The sequence below is a fragment of the Halichoeres trimaculatus genome, unplaced genomic scaffold, assembly GCF_033239565.1.
Source record: "Halichoeres trimaculatus isolate MK-OKI-2021-1 unplaced genomic scaffold, fHalTri1.1 fHalTri1_scaffold_23, whole genome shotgun sequence".
Classification (NCBI taxonomy): Eukaryota; Metazoa; Chordata; class Actinopteri; order Labriformes; family Labridae; genus Halichoeres; species Halichoeres trimaculatus.
This window is the reverse complement of record NW_027437201.1, coordinates 21,095,040-21,118,790: the sequence shown is the minus strand read 5'-3', so window position 1 is coordinate 21,118,790 and position 23,751 is coordinate 21,095,040. Positions and strand designations below refer to the sequence as shown.

At 41.7% G+C, this 23,751-nt stretch overlaps 1 long non-coding RNA gene across 2 annotated transcripts in view; it reads left to right on the top strand.

Annotated features, from left to right (window-relative positions):
• The first annotated feature begins 579 nt into the window (after nucleotides 1-579).
• LOC141785533 (uncharacterized) overlaps nucleotides 580-23,751 on the top strand; it is an 87,997-nt gene continuing 64,825 nt past the window's right edge. Inside the window, exons 1-3 of one of the 2 annotated variants that reach the window (XR_012597530.1) lie at nucleotides 580-809; nucleotides 7,757-7,812; nucleotides 10,147-10,414. This is a non-coding gene — a long non-coding RNA (uncharacterized LOC141785533). Of the gene's footprint in view, nucleotides 810-7,756; nucleotides 7,813-10,146; nucleotides 10,415-23,751 lie in introns of those variants that run through there. The other variant, XR_012597531.1, reaches the window with a different exon arrangement.

The following is a 23,751-nucleotide window of genomic DNA, read 5'->3' as shown; positions in this document are numbered from 1 at the left end:
TATATTTCTTCAAATTTCTAATTTTATATTCTATCATCATTATTCTTTTTTTTTAATTGTTATTGCATTATTGCACTTTTTTGTGAGTTGCTGTGACAAAAAAATTTCCCCAAGGGGGATCAATAAAGAAATTTTCTATTCTATTCTATTCTATTCTATTCTATTCTATTAAAACATATAAGAGTAAAACAGATAAATAGAAAAAGTGATAGTAATAAAATTTAAAAAAAAAAACACGTACAGTTTAAATAAAGTTGGCGTTAAAAAGCGTCAGCCAGCATTAGCTGCATTCAGGAAAACTGTCAATTTGGAGACAGAAACGTGAAGAATGGATCCACAGAACAAAAATCCTCGATATTTTTCATCAGACACCTCATCATTTAGTTTGGATAACTATAAAATAATCATAAAAAATTAACTGCAGCAAGTCTGGTTAAGAGTCTTCTCTTAGATTTCGTTTTCTACACCAACTCCATCTATGAATCTCAAGTTTCGGACTGCATTTGAAAGCATCACCAGGAAAAGGAAGCGTTAGCTGTGATTGCGTTGATCACGATCCTCGTGCAGGTGGCTCAAACAAACAAACCGCCCTGAGAGCGGTTAAATGGAAGTTAACACACTGCTACTTCCTGAAACATGGATTTTAATTTCCGAAGCGCTGAAGAAATCACAATTTGAAACATGAAAACATGAAGGAAAACGAGGAGGATGAGGATTTCTCAAGGAGGGACACGCACACTGGAAGTTGCCGTCAACTCACGCAGGATTTACGAGAATAGCGTCGTAACTATGGAGAAAAACGTCACAAGGTTTGTGCAAACAAAGTCAAAACATGATGAGAAGTGAATTAAGAAGTAAATTTATATGGAAACTCATAATTTAAGAAGGCTGTGTGGTGTATTATTTATATTATTTATGATCACCTAAAGCTAATGTTTTGTTTCCCGTGTAAAGACTCTGTTTCCCGTGAGCACTTGCGTCCACTGTAGTGAATACGTGACTCTAAGCAACGCCCGTGTTGGTTTTGAAGCCAATGAACACTGTGTTTCTTTGTTCAAGACAACTTTTTAGTGAATATAACACGACAAGGTAATGATTAACAGTCACGTAGCGCTATTGTTAGCGCTTTGTAAACTCAGGTTGTAGCTAGCAACAGTGACTTAACTCCATTAACTCCAAAACACCACTCTGTAACCGTCCAAACTTTATAGACGTTGACTCTGTTGTACAGTATCGTTTTCAAAAACTGACCACAGAACAACCGTACATTTTGATGATGCTAACAGGTTGAATTTAGCATTTAAAAAGCGTTAACTCGCATCTTTATGATGACGTAGTCTGATAATCCATTGCATGTGGATTAAGCACACCCTGTTATTGCCAACTCTTTGAAATCTAGTCTTCTGTTTCTTATTTTGTCATGTTTCTTGGAAAGTTATGACTTTTATTTTGCTATTTTACAAGTTTTTTTCTAGTAAATATAAAACATTATTTTCTTATAGCTAGGGATGGGTATCAAATTAGGTACTTTCATAGGTACCGACCGAATTCTGTCAAAAGTACCGGGTACCGATTCACGTAAAATCAAAAGGTACCATGTTTTTTTTTTGAGAATACAGAAGATAGAAGTTTTTTGAGATACAGAAGATCTTTCCTCCCTGCAGCCATCAGAGTCTTTAATTATTTAATATTTGGAAGATGAGCCCAAACTACATTAATTGAATAAAGTGTTTTTATCTTATCTTATCTTATCTTATCTTATCTTATCTTATCTTATCTTATCATGTTTAGGTACCTAAATGCATCCTTGTGACTGAGGGAGTGGAAGAGTAGGTGATTTTCCATGCTGGACATGAACACATCATTATTAATTTTCTATGTTGAAGAATAATATATGTTGAATTGAAAAAAAACAAAAACTTTATTGTAAAAAAAAAAAAGATATTTTTTACCACATAAACAAAAAAAGTACCGGAAATCAGAACCGTTAAGTACCGGCACCAATTGCCTGGTACCGGGTATCGGTACTGTACCGATTCAAATGTAAACGGTACCCATCCCTACTTATGACTTTATTCTTGTAATAAGATGACTTCATAATATCTGTAATATTGTTTCTTTGTTCAATCCTTAATCTGGCTCTAAATGACCTAATGTTCAGTGATTGCTATTATTAAATTGGTTGCCACTTTTTGTTTTCATTTAACATTTTGAATTTATCAGTCATAACTTCTCCAATCACCATTTCCTGTTGCTACATGAACTTAAAAGTCAAGATTAGCCTCTATGTTGGCTTTTTGTCTTTGTTTGTGCCTTATGCAATGGCAACAGGAATTTAAACCACAGTCCAACATCAGCCTCTTTGCTTGAACTGCAATTGCTTGTTTTGCCCCAAAGGGGGCAGTGTGGTCAAACTAAACCAGGCGTCACAGCAGTGTATGAGTTTAAAGCTCAGTAAGCTGCTTTGAGAGGAAATTATGATGAGATGAGACCAAAGAAAGATATTAAAAGAATAAAAAAACTGAGATTAAATAAACTTTGGATGTGGAGTGAATTAGACGGATAAAGGAGCGGGTGTTATTTCGATGTGTTGGGACAAATGGAAACACTTCCACTTCTTTAAAAAAGGGGGAGGCTGGAGAGCGACTTAACTACCATCAGAAAGCAGCTGCTTTTATTGAAACCTGTTATTGGCGTGCCAAGATTACACTGAACAACAACAACCCTCTCCCCTGCAAGCCAATAAAAAGCCGACAACAAACACTTGGCTCGCCTACAGCGCTGCGAGAAGCCGCAGAGGTTGCTCTTAATGATGCTGGGTAACTATTACAGACTGTGGATGAAAAAAGAAGAGGAAGACGCCAGTGAGAGTGAGAAACTGTGATTCCTTCAGACTAAAAAAGGAGCTGACTCATTGCCGAGATGTTCAGGAAATTGGTTTAGCTGTCGAATACAAAAGTGTTTTTGTGTCAGCCTAGAGAGATATGAAGAAGGCTGCGCCTGATGTGCTCTTACATCCATCAGCGGCGTACACTACAGGGCAGAAAGCTGTTGTTTATGCTTGAGCGGTCAGGGCGCCGTGGAGGAGGCCTTTCTCTGCTTTTCCCCAAACGTCTCGTGTCAGTGTTGGAGCAATCTTACCACACCTGAGTAACCCTGAGGCAGATCCCGTCTGGGTCTTATGAGCCCGTGTGTGTGTGTGTGTGTGTGTGTGGGTGGGTCTGGAGTGCTATTAATCCCATTGTCTTTATGTATATATTCATTTAACACATTTTTAGACCGCTGGAGGAAAGGGGAGGTTGTCAACGCAGTGTGAGAGCTGAGCGTTAAAGATCTGGAGAAAATCACACATTTCCGCGCCGGGTACAGAAAAAAAAACGCTTAAGTATTAAAGGTTTAACCCTTGTATCATGTAAAAAACATTTTTTTCTGAATTATGTTGTGCAAATCCACTTGAAACAGGAAAAAAAAATGTTTCAGATTGTATGAGAAAAGAGACAAACAAAACATTTTTGATTCCCGAAATATATTCAATAATTATTCAGTTAAAGTTTCTGCTCTTTACAAACTCATTGTTTTTTTATTTAACATACCACATTTTCTCAGATTTGTTCTCTAGATGTTGGATAGGATGTCACTGTGTGCTTTTTGCAGCTATAATTCTTGCATTTGACGTAAGAGATTATTGTTTTACTGGCCTCTCAGAAACGGCAGACCTGGCAAAACTCTTCTTTGGAGCCTAAACCCGTGCTGAAGTGCCCTCCTTACTGGCTAAAACACAAAAACTGTCCTCTTGGGTGGAAAAAATGCACGCTAAAGTGCTCCCTTTTTATCTGTTTTGGCCCCTCCCCCCCAAAAAGTCGGTGCACACCCCTGGTGATGTTGATGTTTTATACTATCATCTTTAGGGGCTAGTTGTTCAAAGTTAATCCAATCAGATTTTGGTTATCAGATCGGGTTAAATCCTGAAAGCAGGTTGCTCAAAAGGGAAAGAAGGATTTCAAAATCGGATTAGGTCACGTAATTCAATCCTAGTTTTATTCCATATCAAACCTTCAGTTTGTTTCGTTCAGAACTTTTCAGTAGCATTTGGATCAATTTGATCCGAAAAACAGGATGATCCTGATCCCAACAGGGCGCAGGATTTACAGGTGGATGTCAGGAAGGAAATGTAGTAAAACTTTAAAATTTGTTCAATGAAACAACAGTTTTACAATTCAGTGTCAAAACTTTTATTTTGTATTTTGCACTTGACTTGTTCAACCATTACAGTGATAAAGTGAACAAAGTTAGGCTACAAATGAAGCTTAAGCACAGTGTAGTGCTTAAGCATGATTGCCCCCCCGCAGCGCTGTTCCCCAGCTGGAGAGTACGGCCAGCGGTCACACTACCCAGGTATGAACCAGACTTTCGCAGGTATCACACACGGGCACGGCCCGCCTACGTCATCGTGAAGCGTCTGTTAACATGAAGCGCGATCTCATCAGAGTCAGCACAATGAGACACAGAGAGCACTGCTACAACTTTAGAGACTTTTGGACTTAAAGTAAGTCGTTTTCACCTGACACAGCCCTCTAATGCCGCGGCCACACCCGAGTCTCGCCGCTGGACTATTTTGACAAGCTGAGGGGCGAACACACGTTAGCACATGCAGAGTAGAGAGCCCGTTCATTTAAAGACCGAAAGTCCAAAAGAGCAGCTGAAAACAATGAGCTGTGGTTTAAAAAGCATGACAGGAGAGTGTGTGAAAGCTTTGGAGATCACAATCAATGCCTGCTGCCTCTCCCTGGTAATCCACCTCCACTGGCCCTGCCTGGCTGTTCCCTACGATCTCATCCTCGATCCCCCGACCCATGTTCCCGGAGGTCTCCCTGGGGATAATGAAGGGGTGGAGGAAAGAGAGAAGCACAGAGAACTTCCATCTTTTCCCTGGCTCTGCCCCTGCCCCGCTCCTCCCTCCTCTCTATCAGGCTCAAAACTCCACAGTCGGACTCAGTGATGACCCGTGCAGGCAAATCCAGCTGGAAACGAATATTTACAGAACTTACATTCAACACCTGTCTCCTCAGAGACTTTCAACCAAGCCTGCTCCTGTTTTTCTGGTCTCTGTAGAGTACACACGTCGTATCATATAACTCTGGATGATGACACACCGCACAGATTGTTTTCTCCTCCATCCTCCGGCGGAGTTGGAGCCGGAGCAGGCGGCAGTTGCCCCCCAACGTCATCGAATCAATGGCATTGTGGGGGAATGTCATCGCTGATTGGCGGCCACGGCAAGCCTTCACACAAATTCGCGTCAAAAGTTCAATATTTTGAACTTGAGTGAATTTGCGTCTACCACCCAAATGCGTGAACGCGTGAATGCTCCAAATGCGTGAAACGCTCAAACGCGCCGCGCCAAACGCCCCAAACGCCCCAAACGCCCCAAACGCACCGCCGAGGCGAATTGGCGTCTAAACGCGTCTTTGCATTGACTTTGTATGTAATCGTGCCGCAAAGAACCCTGAACATTTTTTTTTACAATTTTGCCAACTATGGGACATTTAACCTCTATTTAAGCATTTCAGACTTTTTCAAAAATATCCACTTTGTCATAAAAGAAATTAAAAATAGAAGTGGAAGAGCTATTTTTTTTTCTCAAAATCAAAAAAACACCTCCAATGACCCCATGTTGGCTCTTCTACCTGTTGTTCTTTACAGAGCTGGTCGCCCACATTGTGATATGTTGTTGTGAAAGTTATGTTAGTTATGTTATGTTATGAAGTTGAATGTGGCTCATCTAAAGTAAAATAAGACAAAAACACTTGATAAAATTTCAGTTTTTGTAGTGCGCACACTGGCTGACTTCCAGAAAGATAAATTTTATGATGATGTTTAGGCCACGGACCTTTTTCAGGCAAATGTTTGTGCCAACAAAGAAAGAGGAGTGGCTGTGTGGCTCCAACCAATCACTTCTCTGCACGTATAGAGTTTAAAAGTTGAAATATAGTCAAGACAATGTCAATTCACTGTTGAATTATCCATCCATCCATCCATCTTCTTCCGCTTATCCGGAGTCGGGTCGCGGGGGCAGCAGCCTAAGCAGGGAAGCCCAGACTTCCCTCTCCCTTGCCACTTCGGCCAGTTCTTCCGGGGGGATCCCAAGACGTTCCCAGGCCAGCCGAGAGATGTAGTCTCTCCAGCGTGTCCTGGGTCTGCCCCGGGGTCTACTCCCGGTGGGACGTGCCCTGAACACCTCACCAGGGAGGCGTCCGGGAGGCATCCTCATCAGATGCCCGAGCCACCTCATCTGGCTCCTCTCAACGCGGAGGAGTAGCGGCTCTACTCCCAGCTCCTCCCGGATAGCCGAGCTTCTCACCCTATCTCTAAGGGAGAGCCCGGCCACCCTACGGAGGAAGCTCATTTCGGCCGCTTGTACCCGCGATCTTGTTCTTTCGGTCACTACCCAAAGCTCATGACCATAGGTGAGGGTGGGAACGAAGATCGACCGGTAAACAGAGAGCTTCGCCTTCCGGCTCAGCTCCCTCTTCGCCACGACAGACCTGTGCAGAGTCCGCATTACTGCGGACGCCGCACCGATCCGCCTGCCGATCTCTCGCTCCATCCTTCCCTCACTCGTGAACAAGACCCCGAGATACTTAAACTTGATGAATTATATGATATTTAAATAAATACAGAACAATATCAAAAATGTGGTGTCAGCAAACGATAAGCAAACAACCACACATGCAAAAATCTGAAAAATCTTGATTTGTCTTTGTGTGACGCACCTGCCCTGAGGAGTGGATGTGTGAGTATTTTTTCTGCTCCTGACACGCTGCACAGGAAAGGAAGAAACAGCTGGATTTTGTGTCCCCTCTCAGGCGCGCAGGCTACCGAGGAGAAAGTTGTGAGGAAACGCAGAGCTACCAGCCAGTCCCCAGAAGGCCTTGTCATCTTTCATCCTACACCTCCAAACGGCCTTCATTTTCTGGGGGCCCATAAATTGGCTCTTATTGTCCCATAAATGGCTCCTTTTGGGGTGGGATTTATAGTGAGGGGTGGCAAAGGGTTGTGTGTGTGTGAGTGTGTGTGTGTTAAAGCACACCTTTTGATGTCCCCCGTGCTTAACAGGCTGTGCAGACGCGCCTGCCCATATGCTCCACGCTGCCTCTGCCACACACTGCAGCTTTCTCTCTCTCTCTCTCTCTCTCTCACACACACTCACACACACACACACACGGGCACATTAAAAGATATTAAACTGCTCTCTGCTTTCATTCAGAGTCATGGGACGTAGCAGCCGAGCAGGGTGGCTCACGTTAAGCTCTGCCACTTCCTCTGCTGTAATTAAAGCCGACCAGGCAGGGGGTCTCTGAGAGTCTTGTTTTGCTACACCCCTGATGTTGACCTTTTAAAAGTGGTGGATGAGTTTCTTTTTTTTAAAGCTGTGGAAAATGTTGCATGGATGGAAGCTGGAGTTTTTTTTTTGTCAGGATTTAATTGGAGACTTTGTCAGATTTTAAAAAGTCCTGACTGAAAACAGTTACTCAACCCACACCAATGCCTTTGAATGCTCAATTAGAAATCTGTGTCTCATGATTTTGTGTCATAAAACATTCAGTATAAAGCGGTACCTGATGAGGTAACCTGCATGAATCATGTGTCTGAATTCATCCTGTTGTTCTTAAATCCTGTTTGCTGACATATGTATAAAAAGTGTCCATCATGCCCCAAAACAACCGTATTAATCGATTTTGTCATTCACACACAGACTTCAGGATGGGACGCACCCGACAGCTGCAGGAGTTCAGCAGAGCACAGAAACAGGTTTGTACATTTTTGTTGTAAAAAGATGACTAATTAGAGGCGTGGTAAAAACACATTATCTAAAACAGGGGTCTGCAACCTTTACTTTCTTTGGAGCCATTTAGCCTCAGCTCACCTTAATTAAAGACACTATGGAGCCGCAAAATCTGCTTTATTTCACCAAAAAAAAAAAAAAAAACTTTAAAATTCTAGGCAAAGTAAAACAATCTAGTGAATAATTGCCTTTATTTTGTCTTTTTTTGTGTTTATAAAATTTTACATGTGATGTCTTAAGTTTTTTTTAAATCTTTATTAAAATGTATTTAAAAAAGTAATGATATACACTTTATAAATTTGCAAAATGAATGGAATTTCAATAAGTTAGGGACATTTCAAAAAATTAGAAATTTAAAAAAAATGCAGAAATAACACATTTTTGTCAAAAACTTGAATAATACAATTCCAAAATTTTGCTTTTTTTCCAAAATTGCAATTTATTTAAGAAATGGGGGTTTTAAATAAATATTTCAAAAATGTGTAGAATTTTGCAAAATTTTTGAAAAAATTGGAATTCTCTTTATAAATTGAAAAAGATTAAAAAAAAGTGGAATTACCCCCTCCCCCAAAATAAATAAATAATTAAATTAAAATAAAATAAAATAAAAAAATTTGCAAAGTCACAGAAAAATCAAAGCTTTATTGCAAGGGGTGATGCATATTAAGTTAAAAAAAATGTAAAGCATAGCCTGTTTTTATTTAGCGTCAATGTCTCTTATCATCAAATTCTTTATTTCAATATTATTTTTTTTTAAAGCTACTGCAAAGGAAACTCCTTGTCTACTGGGTCTGATGAAAAAAATCAATCACACGTGGCATTTGTTTACAACTTTGGTTTTGGTTGGAAAACAAAACTTTTCAGTAAAAAAAAGGACTTAAATACAAGGCAGAAAAATGATATCTTCAAATCACCACAACAATCAAATGTGATGAACTTTTCTACCAGGTGCTTTTATTCTATAAAGTTTTACCACAACCCATTTAGAATGACTGGGGAGATGGATGTTTTGACCTATACTGCAGCCAGCCACCAGGGGGAGCAGTTTTTATGGAGACTTCACTTCGAGTCAAGCAAGATGACATCTTTTTTTCTTTTTTTTTTTTTACAGTCTTTGAGTACTTCAGACAGAATTTGGCTGGTACCTTTAAAATCATCTAACTTGGTACCCATTCCTACGCAGATGGCTGTTTTTTGGGAAATGATAAAGAAAGAAATAGCCCCTGTGATGATTATCTCATCTTTAAAACACATTTTTTGTATTGTTTTCATCAGCAACTGCTTGTAATGTGATAAAACATCCAGACAGTGTTTGCAGGGCGGCTGAATGATGTTTGCTTTGTGGGTAAATAACTAAAAACATGAGAGAGCGTCAGTGCCAGCGCCCAGACACTCTAGAGGACTAGAGAAACTTCTTTGGTTCTGATCCATATTAATATCATATTCAACAAGACTACAACAACTGAACACATCCTTGGTCTTTTGCCTGGGGATAACAGAAGTTAGCATGCTAACATGGAGGCTGCTGTCGTTTGGCTTCAGAACTCCTCTTTAAAAACCAGTGATTGATGTCACAGAGTCGACCACTTTCTCCTCTCTAACACTTTTTGGATGTGAATTCACCATCTGTCAGTGTTTCCTCTATGAGCATCATAACGAGCTGAGTTCAGTTGTCGTTTTGCGTGTTTGGTGTGTTATTTGTTGATACTAGCTTAGCGTGGTGATCCAAAGCAGCAGAGGAAGAGGCCAGAGTTTTTACCGTTGGAATGCTCATCGTCTTGAGGCTAACGAGCTCCGTTTGAAGGCAGCGTGACAAACAAACTCATTTCCCACTCGCTGGCTAACCAGAGCTGTTTGTTGCCAATAAAGCCGCACAGAAACAGCTGTTCATGGATTCAGCAACCGTTCACAACACCGATCCAGAATCAATCAATGGACATCTGGTGTGAGTCGGCCGGACCATATGCTCCCCATTATTTCCCAATTTAACCATTAAATGCTGCAGAAAGAGAGCGTGTGGGATCTTAAGAGCATCTTTAGACGTTTCAGTGAAATTAATGATTAATATTTGTCTTTATTTTTCTCTGAAACTGGAATTTTTTAGCAGCTGATTGACTCAGGAAATGAGTTTAAATGAGAAACTCAACACTGACCCCTAGTGGGCAGGTGGGGAATGACTATTTGAGGTAAAAGGAAGAAAATAAAACATCAAAATGTTCAGAATCCTCTTCTGAAAATCACCTTCGATCTCTTTTTACTCCTTTTCCCCTTCTTCACCAACTCCTCTCTCTGTGAAGAAGATGAGGCAGGTGATAGTGACACGGCCAGCTGTACGCCAGTTACCACGGCGATGACAGCTGCCAGCCCAGGTGCAGGGGCAGCTGGGAAGGTAAGGAATGTGGGCGTGAGCTTGTTTGAGAGAGACGCATCGAAACAGGGAGCTGGGTGCTCGTGAGGACACAGGTGCGTCAGTGGTAGCGTGGGAGAAGAGGGGGATAAGGAGGCAGGGAAGGGGGGCGACGCTGACCTTTGACCCTTTCAGTCGTGTGAGTGGTTTCCAGGATCGATCTGCAGCGGCTCAGATGTTTGTCCATCGCTCAGTGCCCCGGATCGTGTCTCAGCCGGAGTAATTGAGTCAAGACATGAAATCATACACGAGCTGAGTTAGCGCTGGCGTGACATCAGCGTCATTTAAACACGCTCTGTGATGAACTGGGAAGATAACAAGAGAAACCCTGATCTTTCCCACACTCCAGCAGCTTCTCGTTGCTATTTCATTGATGGTTCAGGAGCGATTGAGTCATCACAGCGAGGCGCATTCCTCCGCCGTGCACCTGTGAGACAGATGATACAACAGCCGTCCCTTCAAACGCCGTCTTTCTGTGTCTCATGCTCGTTTTAGCGCTGCCCGTCTCATCTGGGAACATTCCAGCGCGCTCCTCTCTTGCACCTTCACCTCCTCCCCCCTCCTAACCCCGTTTCTCTCCTGAGAGCGGGAGGCCGCCGCGCCATCACTCACCGCCTGGTGATAACCGCCACTGGGACGAGAGAGTCCAGGGAAGTCCCCCGCCTCCCCAGATTCCAGTCCTCCATCGTCCCCTGCTCCTCGGACGATGAAAACTCTGTCAGTGTGGATTAGGAAGGAGCGGTGTGCACATTCGGAGGGAGTAGCGGTGATAAAAGCGGAGCCGCCTCACCTCTGCGCGTCCACCCCTCTGTCAACCTCCTCCCTGTTTGTCACTTCAAACCAATTTTGGGATTTTGAAGCTTTTCATGTTGCTGTCACGTTGCCAAACTGTTGTTAAGCTTCATTTTTTAAGTTTTTATAGGTCACCACTTAGGTTGCTGGTGAATTTTGAAGATCAAAGGTGAGCTCAGTGCGTCTGTGAACGATGCAGGTGTTACACAGTAAAACAGCACGCTCAAGGAAAAAAGAAACTTTTATCTGCGGTGTGTGGTCTCTACTCTCAGAACATTTTAGATAAACCAAAGTGAACAACTTCTGACTTAAAAAATCAAACATTCACACTCATTCTCACAACAAGAACAAAAAGGACAGGACAATTTCAACTCTCAAAGATAAGGGTGGGTAATGTGGAAAAAAAGTTTATATCATGAATTTATTTTTGCAAAATCAAAATTAATCTGTTTTTTTTTTAAACTAGGATTATTCAGACTTTTTTCACATGTTATCTAACCGATTTATTTTTTTTTACCTATTTAAAACCAAAGTTTTCAAAGACAATAAAGTAAAGAAGATTATTTAAGATAATATTGTTCCAACACTTTTTATAGAGTGTCACAATTTCACAATTTTATCTTTGCAAAAACAAGATTTGATCACTTTTTAACAAAAAAAATTAAAATATTCAGAATATGTTTCATGTTATTTGAGAGATTTTTTTTAACCTATTTAAAACCAAAGTTTTGTATGGAAATAAAGGATAAAAGAATATTTAAGATGTTATTGTTCCAACACTTTTTTTTTATAACAGGAAAAAAGTAATATAAAATAAATTTGAGATTATGATTGTATTTTTTTCAAAATCAAGATTTTTTTTTTTTTTTAACAGATTACTAAACTTTTTTACATGCCTTTTAGCAGAGTTTTTTACCTCTCTAAAACCCAAGTTTTCACTGTAAATAAAAAGAATAAAAGATAATGTAATGATGGTTTTGTTTAAACACTTTTTTTTATAAAGGAAAAAAAAATAGCGATATGGAAAAAATATATCATGAGTTTGTTTTTGCAAAATCAAGATTTTATCACATTTTAATTTTTTTTTCAATTATGATTATTTACAATATTTTGTGTCATTTAGCAGAATTTTTTTTTCCTTTTTAAAACCAAAGTTTTCAACGGCAGTAAAGGATAAAAGATCATTTAAGATGGTATTGTGCCAACACATTTTTTATAAAGAGAAAAGATTTAACAAAACAAAATTGTTAATGTGCATAATGTTGAGTTCTTAGTTTTTAGTCATAGTCTTTTTTTTTTTGCTTGTACACAACATTGAAGTTAAGTGGACACTTGCTTCGTAACAGCTAGCTTATCAAGGCAGTGTATCAGTTTAGTTACTTCAGCTTGATTTTGAGGAACACACACATGTTATAAAAATCCAATAAATTTTAAAAGTACAATAAACAGAACCAAACATCAAGGAAATACAAATGTCACCTCTTGTTATAATGCACTTCAGCCATGTAACCTCAAATTTACTTCAGCATTTTTTAAATTCAAAGCTGTGCAAAAATTGAACTTTTACAAGGTTTGAAAAAAAAAATCAATATACTGAAAAACATGAAATGAAAATGAAACTTAAGTTACTGCTGTCACTTTGAAAAGGAATTTAAAACAGTTGTTTTCATTTCAGCTCAAGGATTTTGAGCTATAAGGGGATCACATCCTTTAGAAGGCCAAACGTTACAGCTTCAGTCTCATCTTTACGGTGCTGTCTTGTCACTTTCACTTGTGTATGCAGCCATGCTTTCAAAAGAGGAGGGAGGTAACCAAACCAACACACTCCCTACAGCTCACTATGATTGGTCCATTGGTGTGTCTGTAGTGTTGATGCAAAGCAGATTAGCAAACAGTGTGATTTAGCAGAGAAAAAAAACCAAACTTTTGATGTGGCTGTGCATGGGTACGCAGACGTTTGGCGCAGACAGCATAGCGAGGGATAGAGTGTGCACTACAGCTGGCTCTATCATCTTCGTGCTCACAATCTGAGATCCTCAAATCACACACTCTAAGTCAAAGGGTGTAAATAAGTAGAAAAATGGCATCCTGGAGAGGGAGAGAAAAGGAAAGATGAGGAAAAGGAAAATAAGAAAATAAAGAAGAAAAAGGCTTATATATCAATTTATATTCAAATGATGATAATTTATCATTAAAAGATGCTGTCAAAGAAACAAGGTATCAACATCCTGGATACATGGCGTGGATCAGAGTTAAGGAAGACTGGTGACAGCGCTGAGAACAGCGCCGCCGGATCCTGGGATGAGGACAGGGACGGAGGCTCTTCATCGGGGAGGATGGGCGTACTTATTCTTAAAGCTGGCACAGAAACAGTCTTGCTTCACGGTGAGGGGAAAATGGGCGCTGAAGAAGGGTGGTGGGAGGGTGCAGCCTCTGAAATTGATTTCATGCCGGAGTCAGACACGGCCTGGAGGAAAGGATAATGTTCGTGTGTGTGTGTGTGTAGGAGGAGAGCAGGAGAGTCCAGTGTGAATCTGAGGGGTGCACAATGGTAGAAGTAGAGAGGGTTAGGGGCTGACCTGCATCAAAGAGGCTGGATCTGCATGAGAAAAAGCACGATGCTGTTTTACTGTTGACGTCGGCGGCAGGCGGCGCCGCAGAGAGCGAGTGTTACTTTCATGGATTTCCAGACGACATGTCTATTCAAACATACTTCAAAGACCATTTTTGTATTCACATAAAAAGTCTCACATGTAATTTGTGGAACAGGAAGTGATGCAAGTAAGGATGCACTTGCTGAATATTGGCACTTCCCGCTCCATTGATGAGTCATTATGTCCGTTCGTCATCGTCATGTCATCTGACTACCCTGAGAGCAGCTCTGGGGCAGCAGGCAGAGTGACGTCACTGGTCGGCTTTTCGACTCCACCTGTTACTGACAAGCCATTTTTGGGGCTGAAAGAGCCCAGTCATGTTGAAAAGCTGAAATCTTATCAAGTGTTTTTGTTTCATTTTAAGTAATTGTTTGAATATACTTGACATTAGCCACTTTTAACTGCTCAGTCCGGAAAAATGTCTTGTTTTAAGTTATTTTTTGCTCGGCAAAATAAAACAAAAACAGCCAATGGAAGAAGAATAATGTCTTAATACAAGTAACTTTTCTCTTGTTCCATATAAAAGACAATATTGGATTATATGCAGACATCCCTGACCTATCTCAAACAGGAAGCTGGCAATTTGCTTTTCAGAACAACATATGGCCGAATTTTTCGCCTCCTACAAAAGTTATCTCCTCCTAGGCCATAAATGGTATCAGCTTGAAATTTGCTCAGATGACAGAGTGGACCCTGCTTTACAAAATCTGTGCATGAATTTGTTGTTTCTCAAACGGTTTTCGAATGACAAGCCCTCAAAGTCGGTGAACCCCAAAAGACGCTCTTTTCAGCTCCCCCTATTAGAATGGATGGGGGAGGAGGATCCAGCTCCACACAAGCTGCAGCATTTGGGGTTCTACACAAAAAAGTAAAAGTGGTACAGCTTTAAAAATGACATGGATGGATTCCTGACAAATTTTACTACAAAATTATATTGTTTTTTGAGAGATTTGTTCAAAATTGTGGCATTTATGAGGAGACGTTTCTCAGACTTCAGTCAATTTTGCTCCTGAGAGTTGGCAGCAGTTGGTGATGATGTCACCAAGGGAGCTTCAATTTTCTTTTAGATTAATTTAAGGAGGTTAATAATGAACTACTCTTATTTAAAGCTGCTAAAAATACTTGTGAAGTCAGTATTTTTCCCTAAAAGAGTCATAATATTTACATGAAAGACCGTTCCATTTACTTTTATTCTACATACTGTGCAGCACCAGCTGATAAAACCTGGCAGGGATTGAAACTACAGCTTGAAAAATCTCAATAGTGCACGTCGACATTTATGTAAAACACATGCAGTAGGCTCGCAGTGATTTCCATACGCTGAGGAAAATAGTGAGACCTTGAGGAGAGGATTTGAGGTTACGAGCCATTTAAGAGTCATTTAAAAATCTGGCTGTTTCCTTCAGACACACACGCTCATGAGCCCAGTTTCACTCTCAAGCAGCCTCACACACACACACGTATCCCACACATCTGAGGCGTGAACCGATGCCTTTATTTTTACCCATCACACCTATCATGAACTTTCCTCTTTTCACTTCCTTGGTGGAGTTTTGCCTCCTCTTCCACTGCCCTCGTGCTTTCAGTCTCTAGCCTTGATCTCTCCTTCCTTCCTCTCAGCTTCCCTTCATTCTCCGTCTCTCCTCTGTCCTTTCCCCCCTTTTCTTGGCATCGGCGGCAGCATCTCTTTTAAGGCACATGTCAGGGGAACTGTCTGCCGCTCTCAAAGGCCTTTGTGTCCAGCCTTTCTTCCCCTTAATTTGGTTTCCCCAAAACACTTTCCCATAGCATGGCTGTCTCGCCCCTTTTTTCCCCCCAGCTACCCCTCTCCTCTCATCTCTCCTTCTTGCTTCCACCCGTCCTAAATACTTCTTTACAGAGTAGTATGTGTAAAAAGTTTCATCACAAATCTCGTGTTGGTTGAAGCTTATCTTAAATGAGCACAAATGAAATCTAGACAAAATTCTTGTTCGCCTGCATACGTGTCTTACAGCAGCTTCTTGTCATGGCAATGCTCGTCGAAGTATTCCTCTGATGGGGGAGGAAAAAGCACTTTTATTTATTTGTTTAGCAGCAAAGAGATGAAGGATGCAGAGAATGCGAAAAGTTTTTGGCAGAAGTAGTGCATCCTGGAAAACGAGCGTGCGGCGCCCCTGGTGAGTGCAAGTGACGCCATTCCCCCTCACATGTGCGCAGCTCTGCGGTGTCCTCACCTCAGGCAGACACATGTGGTTTCAATCCACCGTATGTGGACAGGCTCCTTCCCCGTATCTGCGTCTCTTTCTACCCTGAAAACCTCTCTTGTGTCTCTTCATCCATCCTGTCAGATCCCAGTCCTGGTTCCCTGACAGCAGTCCTTCCTTCTTTCACAATATATTTATTTCCTTTTCGTGTTCCTCATATCCCTTGCCAACATCTTTTCTACATTGTCTCACCTTTTTGATGAGCTCTTTTATTCCTCCCAAACACATCGCCTGTCTTTGTACCTGTCATCCATTTCACTCTCAGAGCTTTGAAGTCTTTTCCTGCAGGAGCATCACCACCGTGTCACCTCAGGATGTAACTCTCACAACAGTCCGCTTTGAGAGAGTCATGCCAAAACCATCTCCCCTCCCAGGAGACGCATTATTGTGTGTTTTTTGATGCTAAGTCTTCCTTTTCAAACCACAACGGGTCGAAGAAACTCTATGTTTTTACAACTGGATCGAGAAGTTCAACTCTAGAGTGGATGTTTGCTTTTTTTTATTCTTGCGTCTGTTGGTGATTTGGTAAAGTAAGACAGTTTTAAACCACTGACCACGTCAGAAACCTGGGTGTGATCATGGACTCAGACCTGAATTTTAACAAACACATTAAGACAGTTACAGTCGGCCTACTGTCACTGTTACTGATGTGTCAGCAGGACCTAGAAAAACTGGTCCATTCTTTTATCCTCAGTAGGCTTGACAAGTTTCCCTAAAAAATCAGTCAGACAGCTGCTGCTCGAGTCCTCACTAAAGACCAAGAAAGTGGATCACAATAGTCCAGTTCTGAGGTCTTTACACTGGCTTCCTGTTTGTCAGAGGATAGACTATTAGGATTAGGGCCAAAATATATCAATGATATTTTGATCAGGATCAGGTCTGCTTTCAATCCCCAGAGTCAGAACCAAACATAGAGAGGCAGCATTCAGCTTCTATGCTCCAAATATCTAGAATAAACTACCAGAAATGATCTGGTCTGCTGAAACTCTGAGCTCCTTTAAATCCAGGTTGAAGACTCACCTTTTTACAGCTGCCTTTTATTAGAGTATTTTAACAATTCATTTTTTTCACTTTTCTTTAAAAAAAACAAAAAAAAAACCAAAACAAAAAAAAAAAAACGCACAATTTTGCAACTGCACTGCGACTCTGATTTTAAAATCTGTTTTGAAATCTGTTGTAATTTCTTTTATTTTTTGGTATCATATCATTTTTTTTTAATGTGCTATATAAATAAACTTGCCTTGCGGTGCCTTTAAAAGCATAGATACGTCTAAGTGTGAAGATGTGGTCTTTTGGTGCTAAATTTTTAGCATGATAAAAGAGAAAATGGCTGAAAATCGCTGTTTATTTTTAACTTTGATGGAATTTTTGAGCAATGACAGAAAAATCTGAAGGTTACCTGTTATTTCTACGGCTCAGAAACCCATGGATCAATCCAGTCCATCTCTTTCACTGTTACACAGCCATTCATTAATCACATACTGCACTTGCAGTTCACCTCCTGTCCAGTTGGTGGCGAGCGTGTGTGTAACTGTATTCTTGAAAAACTTCATTCTGGGTTCAGAACCAGGCACAGTACCGAGTCCCCAGAATTTCCTCCAAGTGAAGCCGAACCTGGTAGGATTGGGAAATTTCGTCTTTCTGAGAGTTGCGCCGACTTTTGTGACTTCACCGGGTGAATTGTTGCCAAACTTTAAACGCTGATTGAAGCAGCAGTTGTCATCCCAGTCTTTAGTGCAGCAGCAAAACGATAAAATCAAAACAGACGAGAGAAATTTGCTGTCTAAGGCAAAGGCACAAAACCTATTGCTGAGCTTGTCTTGCTTCATGACCCCGACCAAAACGAACCCAAGAAGAAATGTTTAAGTTCAGGCAAACTGGAATACAAAAAAAGCTGGCAAAAAACTTGACTTGAAACTTATCGTGAAAGCAGTTCTGAGTTTTTTCTGTTTAACTTAAAAAGCTTGTTCCTCCTCCAAAATGACAGACAAGTAAGATATCTAGCCTAATGTCTGAAAAGAAGATGTCTTTATGGACTGGTCCAGCTCAAAGAACTTTCCTCTTCCTGTGTCCCGAAACACTGAGTGGTTCCCCTTCTTGGAAAGAAAACAAATATCTGTCATTTTTGAAGTTGGTTTCAGTTTTGACAGCCAGAAAAAGGACCAAAGCACACCATCCTGGTACCACTTTGAAGGAGAAGCATCAGGAGGTCAGCGGGTGACTGAAACTCTGCATTTCAGCATCAACAACGATATAGCATTACTGTGACTTCAGTAACTCTGCGAAAGCAACGAGACATTAGGTCCTTTTCCAGAGGGATGATGGTTATTGGGAGTGATACCAAGTGAGACTGATACGTCCAGGGTCAGATCAAGTCCTCTCGCTCATAACAAAACATGAGAGTGTCATTCCACAATAGACTGATCATGATGGAGGACATTTGCTTCTAATTGACCTCCACCCTTTTGACGGAGGGCCTCCCAGTCAGGCGTGGCCCATCCCCCTGAGTCACCTCTCACAGCATCTCCACGTTGGTGAATAGCAGCTCCTTCCCTCTCTGTCTCTTCTCTTTTGACTGTTGCAGCCTTGTACCTTTGCCCCCGAGAAGCAGTGGAGAGGTTGTTTTTGCTGTCTGAACTCAACCAACCATCAAACTGCTCACAGCTGGGACCCAGGACCATAACCCAGACACAAGCTGTGGGGAAACTTCCTCAGATTTACTTCCTATAGAGAGACATCGGATACGTTAAATGTGGTGTGAATAAATGTGATAATAGTCTACTGTGTGGACTCGCTACGTGCAAGAATAACCCCAAAATGTCCGTCTCTTTAAGCTCCGTGTTTTGGTTTGTAGTACGAAATTTGTCTTGTTTCACTTTTTTTGTGTGTTCACATGTTGGAAGCAAGAAAGATTGACAAGTAAGGATGTTTGCGGCATTGGCAGATTATGGTTGCTTGATGACTGGGGAAGAGTGCGGTCACACTGGCCATTCATTCCGACCCTAGAGGCCGGTTTGTTTGAGCAGTGGAACCACAATGATACCATGCTTAGGCACGGTACACTTCGGAGAGGTGCGGTACACTTCTTGCACAAGCATAAGCATGCATATGCAATGGGTACATGAAGTGAAATCCATGAGATATAATCCCTGGGACTTCTAGGAAATCGTTCCGACAAAGATGGCGGTGGTGATCGAGGGCTGGGACCAAAAAGTCTCTGAAGTCTTGGCCATATGTTCTCCATTGTGCTGACTCTGGTGACCCCGCGCTTCTTGTCAATAGACGCTCCATGATGACGTATGTACAAGAGGTAATCGTGCTTGGGTTTGGTTTATTTTGGAGGAATGTGACTGTGAGCTGCAGCGGGGGTTGGTGCCGCAAGGAGCCAATCGTGCTTGAGTACGGCACATAGACTGTATAAAGAGTCTAATCTCTTCTTGGCTCCTCCATCTGGAAATATTTTACAAACCCCGAAAAAAATACACAAGAACGTCAGTTGTCAATCATCGTGATGTAAAGCCTCGTTTTTAACCTCTTATAACTAATGAAAACAAAACTTTTCAGAGCGAGAACTTGAATTCAAGGCAGCCAAATGATATCTTCAAATCACCACAACAATCAGACGTGAGAAACATTTCTACCAAGTGTTGTTAAATTGTGACCGGAAAGTGACGAGCAGATGTGACATCAGCAGACTTTCGTACCTTTGACTCTTATGTTAACTTTACAAAAACGGCAGCAGTTGCCTAACGCCATTATCACAGCTTTTTCTCATGTTCCTGTAGTTGTTCGTCTATTGAATCTCAGCAGCTTGATGTGGATTGGTCTGTGGTGAGGCTGTCAATCAGAACGATCGTCCAATCATAAGCGGCTGATTTTTTTGAAGGTCCATGGGGATACATGAAACTGTTTGTCTGGCATGTCAGGTTAATCTGGGATGGCTTGGGAGATGGATTTTTTGACCTATACTGCAGCCAGCCACCAGGGGGAGCAGTTTTTGTGATGACCTCACTTTGAGCCGAGCAAGATGACATCAATTTTTTTTCACAGTCGATGGTACGGCACGGTACAGATGGCCAGTGTGACCACGTCTTGGGTCTGTTGCAGGGATTTCCAAGACGACTTTGGCAGGTACCTCTCATAGGAGATCCAAAGCGGGAAAAAGCAGTGTTTTTGAGACAAGGCAGCCTAAGCTCATTAATGTGGGGTCAAAGGTTAGCCCAGAAGAAGAGCTACTGGCGCTCAAACTGCTCTAAAGGTTGAGGCAGAGCCTAACAGAAAGTTGTGTAAACACTAGGGGTGTAACAGTACATGTATCCGTGCCGAACCGCTCCATAAGGCCGTTTGGTTCGGTACAGTGAGTTTACGTTAGCCACTGCACATAGCTCTTTAATATTCACGTGAGTACTCGTCTATGATTGGCTGAGCAGGGAAGGTGTTTGAATATTCATGAGGAAAGTGGTCTGTGATTCGTGCTTTGCGATCATGTGCATATCATGTGGACGTGACGTCTCACGGTGAGCCAATCAGAAGATGAATATCAAAGAGCTTCCGTAGCCACAGGAGCTTGTGTCTGAATTGTGCATCATGGCTGCTGCTAACGACCAACCGGAGCTTGAAGAGCCTCCCCCCTCGCTGTGTAATGGCAAGTTTTTGGTTTAATAAACATGCTAAACAAGCAAATAGTTTTGTGTTGTTCCATACTGTACCGAAAATGTACCGAACCGTGACCCTAAAACCAAGGTATGTACCGGACCATGATTTTTGTGTACCGTTACACCCCTAGTAAACACTGAAGCAGGTTGTCATCTTCATCATCACCCTAGGTCCCCTTCTGTCCAGGGTCTACCTACAATTGGGCCATGGGGCAATGAGGAGCCCTGTGGGAACTTGACTACAGGTCTTAGATGTTGATCTCTAAATTCTCCAGATCCCAATCCATGATGCTGGAAACCAAGTCCACTTCAAAGAGGCACAAGTTGACCAATAAAAAAGGATTGTTCACAAAAGTCTTGGTGCTAGCTAACCAGGTCAGAGCCAAAGAAGCGCTGACCTGATGCTGAGAGTTACTGGGGCAAGTCTTCGATTTCAGTGTCTGATGGACCTATCTGGGCTCTTGGTGGAGTTTAACCCTTAAAGACAGTTCAGTCAAACGTCCAGAAAACGAATCGAGGCACTGGATCCGGCATAAAAACTTGTATTTTCCACAATCAGTTACAACTGAATCCACAATCAGTTAAGCAGATGTCAAACAACTCAGTGAAATTGGCCATTTATTTGGTTTCCAAATGAGACAGGCGACCACTTCAAAGAGATTGATTACCGCTGCCAAGCATGCGTGAAATCACGAGACGTATTTTCAGTCGCACCTAAATTATTCCAAGCGCTGCATTTTAGGGTCCGACCTTTCCTGAAGAGGAAGGCAGACAGCCCATACACCCCCTTTTCTTCCTCTGACTGTGAAGACTTAAAGTGGAGAGTGTGTGTGAGTGTGTGTGTGCGTGTGTGGAGGGAAGACACAGAGCAAAGGAAAGAGGGTTGGTGATCTGACAGCGTTTTGATGGCTGCAGGCTGGAAACAATTTGTGAAGGAGGAGGGAGAATTTAATACAGATTCCTCCCAGAGCGACCATGTGTCTCCGTCGACCTGAGCTGCCCCGGCACACCTCCCTGGAAACCCACACCCCCTGCCCGTCCCCCTCCTCACCCACCTTCCCAGCTCTTAGGCATGCTCGGCTGTCACTCACGGCTGCCTGTCACATTCCCCTCACGCTTGATGTGTCCGTGTTTGTGTGCATAAGAAACGCGATGTTAGAAGAGGGAGGTATTCTGGGAGTCAATCATCTCCAGGCCCGGAGTGACAGTCGATGGCCCCGCTGGAAGAATTGAGTTTCACGGTACCTGAAGCTGTTTTGTCTCACCACCATGCAGGTCTAAGAACATAATCCTGCTCCTGTCATGAGGCGCTGAGACTCATCAGATGAAGTATTGACTCAAAAGCAGCTCAGCTACTACTAGATATTAATATCAACCAATGAACAACAGTGACAGTGGGTCATTTGGCTGAAGTTTCACTTTGATTTAATACAGGAAGTTAACAGTTTCCATCATTTATTTAGCAAAAAATTCAAATCATGTGTTGGAATTTGCAATTTTTGTGCTGTCCGATTTCTCAAGTGTCAAGTTTGATCTTCAAAATTAACACTAGAATACATGTTTGTGTTGACTAGTTTCAGCATTAATTAAAATAATTAATTTAGATGAAATAATTCACTTTGTGTGTCTGAGAAATCTGTGTCAACTGTGTTACCCATTGAAAAAAAACCCCCAAAAGGTCGTTTTTTTTTTTTCACCAAGCAGTTTAATAGCACACACCTCATGATGGGTAAAGGCAAAGAGCTCTCTGAAGACATTCACAACCTGAGTGTTGCTCAGCATCAGAATGAACTGGTTACAGACTTATATCAAAGCACCTGAATATTCCAGTCAGCACCGTTGGGGCCATTATTCACAAGTGGAAGAAGCACCACCTTACCATCAACAGGCCACGCACAGGAGCTCCTTGAAGATTTCTGACCAGGGAGTCAGAAAGATAGTCAGAAGAGGACTCAACGAGTCAAGGACCACCCTGAAAGTGCTCCAGAAAGACTTGGAGGCAGCAGGTACAATTGTTACAGAGAAAACAATAGGCAATGCACTCCACCGCCATGGCTTCTATGGACGCTCAGCTCGCAAGACTCCATTCCTCAAGAAAAGGCATGTTGAAGCTGGTTTAAAGTTTGCTAAACAGCATCTTGACAAGCCTGTAGAATACTGGGAGAATGTTGTCTGGTCAGATGAGACCAAAACTGAACTTTTGGGCTGTCATACTACACACCATGTTTGGAGGAGAAATGTCACTGCACATCAGACAAAAAACACTACACCAACAGTGAAGTTTGGAGGTGAAGCATCATGGCATGGGGTTGTTTCTCATCTCATGGTGTTGGCAAACTTCATATAACTGACGGAGCAATGAATGGAGCCATGTATGGGGAAATTCTTGACCTGAATCTGCTGCCATCCACCAGGATGATGAAGATGAGACGTGGCTGGACCTTCCAGCAGGACAACCATCCAAAGCACACGGCAAAGTTGACTCTCAAATGGTTTCAGAAAAAGAAAATCAATCTGTTAGAATGGCCTAGTCAATCACCTGACTTCAATCCAACTGAACATTTGTGGAAAGAAGTAAAGAAAAGGGTTCACCAGAGGGCACCAAAGAATATTCCAGATTTAAAGACAATCTGTGCAGAGTAATGGGCCAAAATCACACCTGAGCAGTGTGGGCGATAAGTTTAAACATACAAGAAGCTTCTGGAAGCTGTCATTGCAAACAAAGGCTTCTCCACTAAGTATTAGATGAGTCTCAGTTAGCGTGTTCAATACTTTTTTCCTGTGTTATCGTACTTAATTCACCATAATCATTATTTATGGACGTGTGGATTATTTGAGTTAGTTAAAAGTTGACACATTGAATACTTATTTTCCCCACTGTGTTGTGCATCTCCTAAAAAAAACCTATAAATCAGCAATGGTTTGCTCCAAAGTCACATGATCCAAATCAGCTGAGGTCCCATCCTTTTTGGTGTGAACCTTGAAGAAAGTGTGTCCTGTTTCAGCTCCTCCTCATCAATATTTCATCAGAATGATTGTCTGTACATGGGGCGCATTAACTGTTCATCAACTGTGTTACCAACATTTTCTGCTCTTCTTACTATAGATGTTATAAAGAGCAAACTGTGAAGAAAAGGAGCAGAAATATGAGCTG